This window comes from Sminthopsis crassicaudata, chromosome 5, assembly GCF_048593235.1.
Source record: "Sminthopsis crassicaudata isolate SCR6 chromosome 5, ASM4859323v1, whole genome shotgun sequence".
Taxonomy (NCBI): domain Eukaryota; kingdom Metazoa; phylum Chordata; class Mammalia; order Dasyuromorphia; family Dasyuridae; genus Sminthopsis; species Sminthopsis crassicaudata.
This window is the reverse complement of record NC_133621.1, coordinates 225,607,371-225,615,889: the sequence shown is the minus strand read 5'-3', so window position 1 is coordinate 225,615,889 and position 8,519 is coordinate 225,607,371. Positions and strand designations below refer to the sequence as shown.

Sequence of the window (8,519 nt, the reverse complement as noted above, 5' to 3'; positions counted from 1 at the left end):
TTTTATTGGCAAAACATATGCATGGGTAATTTTTCAACACTGATCCTTGCAAAAACTTCTGTTCCAACTTTTCTCCTTCCTTCTACCCCCTGCTCTAGATGGCAGGTAATCCCATATATGTTAAGATATATGTTAAAGACAATATATGTATACATATTTATATAGTTATCTTGTTGCACAAGAAAATTCCAATTTAGAAAAAAAAAGTAACAATAACCCTGAGAAGGAAAACAAAAATGCAAGCAAACACAAGTAACAAATAATTACTTCGGAAACACCACTGCACACTGGGATGAACACTGGTTCTGGAGTAGAAATTCAAATCCTTTCTGGCATGCTTACTATCTCTGTGACTTTGGACAAATGACTTAACTTTCATAGAGCTCAGTTTCTCCATCTGCATGTGGTACTCCTTATGGGTTCACTTTCCCAATTTCCCTTTCTGGGATTCACTGGCCCTGACAGGCTGGATCTCCAGAACATATTTAACTGCTGCTTTCTTCAGGGTTCTGAAAATAATCTTGAGGGGCTGAGAGTTCCTAAGTTCACTCATGAGTTCATATAAGAGAAATTAACTATTTAACATCTTCTCAATATCAATCTACCTTTTTATATCAATTAGTTTTTGCACAAAGGTATTTGGTGATAAGGGATAGTAAGGACCAATGTACAAAAATATCCCCATGAATTGATATGTACCTTCTTCTTTCTTCACATGTTTAGTCCCTGGTGATAATGGGCTCAAAATTAAAGTGGCTAGCCAAAACACCCTCTTGCAAAAACAATAAACACAGAGAACAATAACAACAACAACAACAACAACAACAACAACAACAACAAAACCCAGGAGCATCCTTCCTAGACATCCCTTAGATGTGTAATGTGTATTTTTTTTTAAATGTAAAATTTGTGACCATGGTCTCTAGAGAGCAAATGTGTATAGGAATCAGTGTGGGACAGTGCAAAAAAGGCTAAATTTAGTGTCAGGCCTAGATTCAAATCTCAGTCTTGATTTTTCCTAGCTATGGCAACATGAGCACCTCGAAAATATTCTGTTTTGGGCAAACAGACTCATGTTTAGGTACAAGCATCTACGGTCCCTTCTAAATCTGAGATTTGCTCTCTGATCTTCAGAATGCTTACATGTAAAATAAGTTCAAAGTTAAGCTGGCTACTTTAGCAAAGGATTTTTGAGGAAAACAGCTTTTTTTAAAAAGCTGTGAAAATAAAAGTTATTATTATTATGAAGTTCTTCCTTTACTACCTGTGGGGACTTTCAGTTTTATGGATCCCTTGTTTAAGCTAGGCCATTGTCTTCCTGTCCTTTTTCCTTTTTTTTTTTTTTTTCCTGAAAGCTTCAGGCTGGCTCTCTCACAAATAGCTGCTGTAACAAAGACCAATCCGCAGAGGAACAGCTTTTCTACCTCTGCCTCCTTATATTCATGGCTTTTAATATTCAAAGAGCCTTTTGCCAATATACAGATCCTTGTGTGCTGGGAAGACCAGAGCCAGGCTCTGATGTATTATTGATAGGATTGTAATTTACTCTTCTCGGGTTGTATCTACAGTGTATACCATTAGCACAAAATATTAAATTACCAGTGGGTTGTATATATTTGTCTATTTGGGTTTGGCTCAATGATATTTGCCTTTCACTATAGTAAAAATCATCATGAATAAAGAAAGCAGAGGCAATATTATTTTTTGTTGTTGCAAGGGAATTTTGATTAAGGCATTTTTTTTTTCCCCTGCAATATAGTGAGTGGGAACTGTGCCCTGTAATGAAGACATGAAACATAAAATAAATGAAGCCAGACTGGAGAAATGGATGGAGAAGTCCACCACAGCACTGTTGAAATTTCCAAACTTCCCCTTTCCCACCTCAGAGGTTTTTTCTTCCCCTAATCATGTGTGCATAGAAGACAGAGCAAGGCATGCTGAGTGTGGGCTGGGGTGGGCAGTGGGGTGGAGCTTAAATCCAAACTCCTGTGCCAGTAATATGGCTATCTAGCCCTTGTTCTTTTGGAAGGGTTTTGAGAATAGATTGATGTACTTATACAGAGGCAAACAAAAGGCATCCTATTCTCTGATTTGCATTTTGGCAGTTTCTTCCCACTCATGCAAAAATCAGGAAGGGTACCATCTTCCTCTTAGTAAGAGGCTTCACCTTGCCACTTGATGATTTTGAATAAATCACTTAATTTCTAAAAATCTCAGTTAACCAGTTAAAGACAGCTATATGTAAATGTGGATGTGTAATTTTTGGGTAGAAGAAACTCCTACTGGGGAACCTGTCCTCTACCCCCTAATGCCATTCTCCTGTTAGTCTACAACTTGTGTTTTTTTTTTCTCTAAATTATTTTTCTGATGAATAACATCTGAAAACTGTCTCAACTTAAATCTTGTTTACTTTTATTTTGTTATAATATGAATGAGTTTTCAGAAGTCTCAATGTGTTTTTTCTCATTGTTCCATTTCATAAATCTTTCAGGAATCTGAATGAAGCAATATGGGGTGGTGAGTAGAAGCAATAAACCAGAGGAATGACTGACTCTTTTATTCTGCCTTGTGAAATTCCTTCAAAATTGGGAGTGTAGGTATGTATATTTACATGTGTGTGTGCACAAATGTGCCCAGATTGATGCTTACCAACATACTCTCTGACTCTCATATTCTCTATTTTAAATAGATGAACACTTTTGGTTTGGTCCAGTAGGGACACAATCGATATAAGGCTTGACTTGTGAAGATGCTTATTTAAAAGGCTGCCTCTTATATTTATTATGTTTCTGGGCTAACCACAGACAAATTGTAAGTCTTCACTTTCTCCTCTCTAAGGTAAGGGTAACAACAGTTGTATGAGCTATCCCAGAGCTGGGAAGAAAAAGAAGATATAAGGCAGTTCTCATCTCTGGAAACACCATTAAGTACCGGGTAGCATTCTTTTGCTTCTAGCAAGGCTCTGAGTGACTGGGAGTGGTTATATTTTGAATTCTGGAAACTCAAGCTGGAAGGTCTAGTTGGGAGCCACTGGAGTCCTTTAGTTCTTTTAAGAGTTGGGGAGGTATTCTCTTTTTAACATGCCCCAAAGGTTGGGATTAGAGAGACTCCTCTTTTTCTCAGAAGTAACTTGCAGTTAGTTACCTAGGGGAGTGTGGGAGATGACAAGAAGATAGGGCAGAGCTAATGGAAACCTTTGGTACTCCAACGAAAAACATCTAACCATCTTAGGTGATCCGGCTAGTTTGGCTGCCGAGGGCACATTCTAGAGGAAACCGGTTTTCCCAAAGACTTGTCAGATGCGGCTTTTATTCAAAGGATCACCTGTCTCAGCTTATATTGCACCCCAGGCAGTGTCCAGAATTGGTTGCTCCAACAGAAGTAGACAAACATCCTGCTACTTTAAGATTGAAGCCAGTAACAATGAAGGCTTAGAATCTCCTTAAGTCAGGCATGGATTCCATTCAACCTTAGTTCCCTTCCAACCACCCTTTTTCTCTCACCCTCCCCTTTCTCATCTGTCCCTAAGAGATTGAACATGAAGTAGAAAATCATACAGAATAATAAATCCAAGGAATCCTATGTTAAATCTCTCAAAGCAAATCATATATGCTGACAGCAGGTGTATTATTTGTTGTTTTTTCCTTTCAGACTTCCACTAAGCCTGGTGTTTTAAGCGTATGTCTTGAAAGGAGACCTATATAAAGGCAATTACAACTGGTGAATGATTAATGCTGGATCTGACATTTTTACGTGTCAAATATGTTTAAGTACATTAACCTTTGCTGGATTTACACTGCTACCTTGCAAGATATATCTTATACAGAGCCTGGAATATCTGAAAACTGTCTCAACTTAAATCTTATTTACATTCATTTTATTATAATATAAATGGGTTTTAAAAGTCTTAAGGTAGTTTTTCTTTTGGTTGTTGTTGTGCCATTCCATACATCTTGCAGGAATCTGAATGAAGCAGTGTTTTCCCTTGTTGATTACAAACAAATATGTTAGCCAATTGTTTGGGGACAGAGGATAAGAGACAAGTCCCTTTTCCTTCTCTTCCCTCCACTTCATCCCTAGCCCCAGCCAGCTTCTTCATATCAGGCCAGAGGAGAGAAGATTAAAAAAAAAAAAATGAAGGGTTGCCCGAATCTATAGATTAAAAAAATGGAACTGAAAAATTTACAGCAGCCAAGTCAGGTAAATTTTTACTTCTTTTGAGGTTGCAGATAAATAGACATCTTTAAAGTGTTAATTTTAAAGGGGATAAGGATCAGGGGGAGCTATTCCCATTCCTGGTGCCTGGTCCAATATATGTATCACTTTGCCCTGCCCAAGTCTTCCTCTGCAGGCTGATATCCGCTCCAAACATTCAGTGTTTCTTTTCCTGAGTCAGAGTTAATCTTGAAGTGGCTGCTGTTGCTGAGTCAACTCCATGCCTCTTAAGCTTCACTCCACTGAAATCTGATTAGATATGAGACAGACTCCGGTGGAATGAAGGACAAGAGAAACTCATGGATCATCTTGAGCTTTCATCTTCAGAGTATCTATAGACAAATACCAAACTCACTAGTTGTCAATTCTGAGAGAACTATCAAAGGTCTTAAGGTCACATAACTGGGTTGGGTTAAGTATCTCACCTCTCTTCTGTGTTTACTCCATGGGAAAAATAACCTTCATATGGTTAAGTTCTTTAATGTATCTTAGCATTGCCCCACAGATAGACTGAGGTAGTCACAGAAAGTAAAGGAAATTTCTGATCAGTCCCTTCTGGCTCCAACAGAAGATTCTTGCCATTGACCTAGATGTGGACATCAGCACTCTCTTTCTCTGTGTCTCGAAATTCTATCCCTATATCAAGCCCAAATATTGCGCTTTGGTTGGGGAGACAGATATCCTAAAATTGTTGTGAAAAATTTAAGGATAGCATTGCAAACTAAGGGAGAGAGAGAGAGAGAGAGAGAGAGAGAGAGAGAGAGAGAGAGAGAGAGAGAGAGAGAGAGAGAGAGAAACAGAGAGAAATGGCATTAGTGGGGAGTATTACTTCTTCCCTCCAAAATGAAGCAAACAAAAGAAGGGAAGGCATGAGTACTTTTGAAAAGAATAGAAAAGTAGAGAAGGATCTCTTAAAAGTTCTTGGGTGGCTAGAATAATTATGCCCCCACTCCCATCATTGATAGAAGGCTAAAAGAAAATTAGGAACTTCTGATCTCATAATTTCAAACTTAACCAGGAAAACTAGCCCTAAATTGAAAAATCTCTCTCTCATACATACTCTGTTTCCTAGATCTCCCTTGAAACTGTCTTTTCCCACCTCCCATCAAGCTGTATCTTTGTTTATCTTAAATATAGCTCTTCTTGATTGGGTGAGGATTGGCTATGAGAATATGGGATTTCTTTTCCTCTGTAAGTTTCAGAGGTTTTTCTTGGACTAGAGAATAGAAGGTTCTAACTTCCTGGGAAAGTTAAATGTTTTTTGTTTTTTTATTTTTTTTTCTTTAAAACACATTACCTACTAATCAACTTATTGCTGTCTAAATGTAATATTCTTGCCTCTCCCTCTACTCTGTTCAGGCATGCTCTTGGCTCTATGTTAAGTCCCATAAAAGGATGGTTTTAGCACTAACGTGCAGATGGGAATGAGTCTGGGCAATCTACCTTGTTATTTGAAATACTTTCTTCCTGGGGCATGTTCTGACCTGCTGCAAAGATACAGTCTCTTAACATTGTCACTGCATCCCATGTTCTCTGCCCTTCTTTACCTGGCTGGGGCTTTTGAGCTCATGTTTAGCAGAAAAGAGATAGATAAGAGCGCAAAGACTTTAAATTTTCAATGCTTAATTATTCACAGGAAAATCATCTAGTTTATGGGTTTTCCAGAATCCTCGATTTTATTCTTTTATGCTTTTGGTCCCCCTTATTTGAACCTCATCCCCATTCCAGGGATGGGTCCAGAAAAGAAATAAATATGAAACTCAGAAGCATGATATAGTGAATAGGCATTGGATTTAGAGTGAGAAAGATCTGCGTATAAGTCCCAGATACTTTACTAGTTGTGTGAGCTCAGGTAAATCACTTAACCTCTCTGTCCCTCAGTTTTCTCATCTCTAAAAATGGGGACTCAATGGACTTTAAGGTTCCTCTTATCTCTAAATCTTATTCCTGATCAAAGGCTTATAATAATCTGGGATGAAGAGTGGGGAGAGGAAGGAGTTACAACATTGCTAAAACATGTAAGGGAATGGTTTGATCACTATTGCTACAAATTATTTTTGGAACTTTTAGAATTCAGTTCTATCACTAAGCACCAGAAGGTATTCCCTCCAATTCTAAAATTTTGATTCAGCCATCTCCAGGGATTATAAATCCCATATCTATTATAGCTGAGGTATGTGGAGGACCTTATCCTTTACTGACTATGAATTAAAACATCTGTCTCTTTGAGATCTTAGTTTTCCCAGATGTTCTAGAGGACCCTTGTAAAACAAGTACTTCCTTTTGTTCCCCACATCTCTAACCACAAGTAATGGAATCAGCCCATAAGAGGTGTGCAAGCCCCACTCTGTCACAGTTCTGCCAACACTTCAAGAAGCCATATATCCCTTTCAATCTCAGTTAGATATAGGGATAGAACTAACAATAGAATTCATAAAAGCAATCAACTGGTTCTTAAGATCCAAATTCTATTCACTGGGTCCTACCACCTCCCTCATTTCAGGTTAATTTTTAACCCAGCAGGGATCAAATCATAAAAATTGAGGAGAAGGCTCATGTTAAGGACCGTTTAGGGATGGTGTCTTCATACATAAAACAGTGGTCTAGAATTTCCTACCATTTCTAGAATCTCAACAATCCCCTTTTCCATTTCATCCCACCATTGTTTTTATTGAGGAAATCTCACCTCTGCCTGGCATAATAGGAACAGCAATAAGAATAATAGGAACAGTGATTCTCAAGATAATTTATTAATTCTAATATATTCCTTCCCATTATCAGCGAAAACTTGAGGTCCCTGGAATCTATAATTAAAAAAAAATTACTGTGCTTTAAGATTTGCAAAGCCATTGTTCTTTAAATATATTATCTCTTTTGATTCTCACAACTACCCTTTACCTAGGAGGTTTGGGTTATTATTACTTCCTTTTTACTGATAAAGAAAATGAGAGTAAGAGTTTAAAGTAACTTGTCCAAAACCATATAGTAAGTAAGTATCAGAGCTAGTAAGTATCAGAGGCAGGGTTTTCTGATTCAATTTTTTTTTCTCATCCTAGATTAGTGATCTACCCATTCCCTACATTAAAAAAAAAAATTACTTAGCATGCTAGGTCTTTAGTTGAAACATGGCAGATTAAGAAATTTCAACCTTAGAGATAGGCTAGTTGTCTCTCAAGGAGGTCTCTCTCTCTCCCTTTGGGCTTTTTATCACTAGGGTTTAATCTGATCTTTTCCCTCTTCTGGACCAATGACCACACCCACTGTTTCACTGTTCTACCCACCCCCTTCAATGTGTTTTAGAAAAGAGTCCCCAAAGAACCCCAGAAGCTCACACTCACCTGTATTTTCAAATTTTGGGTTCCAGCCTTAAATTTGGTTTGGAATTTTAAACAAGACTATAATAAAATTTTTAAATAGCAGAAGAGAAATATATGAACTATGATGGGAGGGCAGAAAAAGTATATCTAAGGAGCAAAGATGAGAAAGGGAAGTAATTCTCTGTCCTGGAGTACTTTTCACAGTAGTAAAGAAGAGAAAACACTTACTGTATAAAAGGTCCAAAGCCATCCCTTTTGCCTGAACTGAAGACTTGTCCCAAGAAAAGTGGGGGGAAGAGGGCTACTGGATACGGCAATTCCTCCCTTTTCACTGGAACCATTTTGTGGATTACCCCCTGGTCCTTCCTGAAAAGAAAGCGTCAGAATAGAAAAAGGTGGAATTGAGTCGAAAAGAATGAGGAGGGAAACATAGAAGAGGGAGAAAAGTCAGTAAAGGTAAGAAATTCTGATGAGTTATTATTTTTTTTTTTTAAATAGAAGGTGAAACAAAATAATGCAAGAAAGAGCAATGAGTTTTTGTTTCTTTTTTAAAAACACACACACACACACAAGTAAGAAAGATGAAGAACAATTCAGCCCATTTTAAGTTGGGGCCCTTCAGTTTCACTTCTTATTTATGCTTCAGTATAGGAAGCTTCAAGTTACCTGCTCGTCCCAGCCAATTGAAAGTGAAATTCATCCGTAAGCCCCACCCCTCTGAGCCCCCTCCCCTTGTGGCCACGAATGTAGAGGTATCTCTGCCCAGGAACCTCACCTTCCTATTGTTCTCCTGAAGTGGCCAAACCTTACAGTGAAAGACAAGATCTCTGTAACCCTAGAGAAATTACGAGCTACCTGTGTCCTTCCCACAGTCCCCGATGGTTTCCATTCCTCCTCCTTATCTAAAGGGATGTTAAAGTGGAGGGAATTGAAAGTAGGGAAAGGGGAATAGGTAAAAATCAGATCTGTCTGCGTTGGGAAGTGAAT

The 8,519-nt window shown here is 38.2% G+C and overlaps 1 long non-coding RNA gene across 1 annotated transcript; it reads right to left on the bottom strand.

The window, feature by feature from the left end:
• Positions 1-4,181: 4,181 nt before the first annotated feature.
• On the bottom strand, positions 4,182-8,115 carry LOC141544239 (uncharacterized). The gene is made up of 2 exons (XR_012482567.1): positions 7,761-8,115; positions 4,182-4,547 (listed from the first exon to the last, which is right to left on the bottom strand). It is a non-coding gene; the product is annotated as an uncharacterized LOC141544239 (long non-coding RNA).
• Positions 8,116-8,519: the final 404 nt, after the last annotated feature.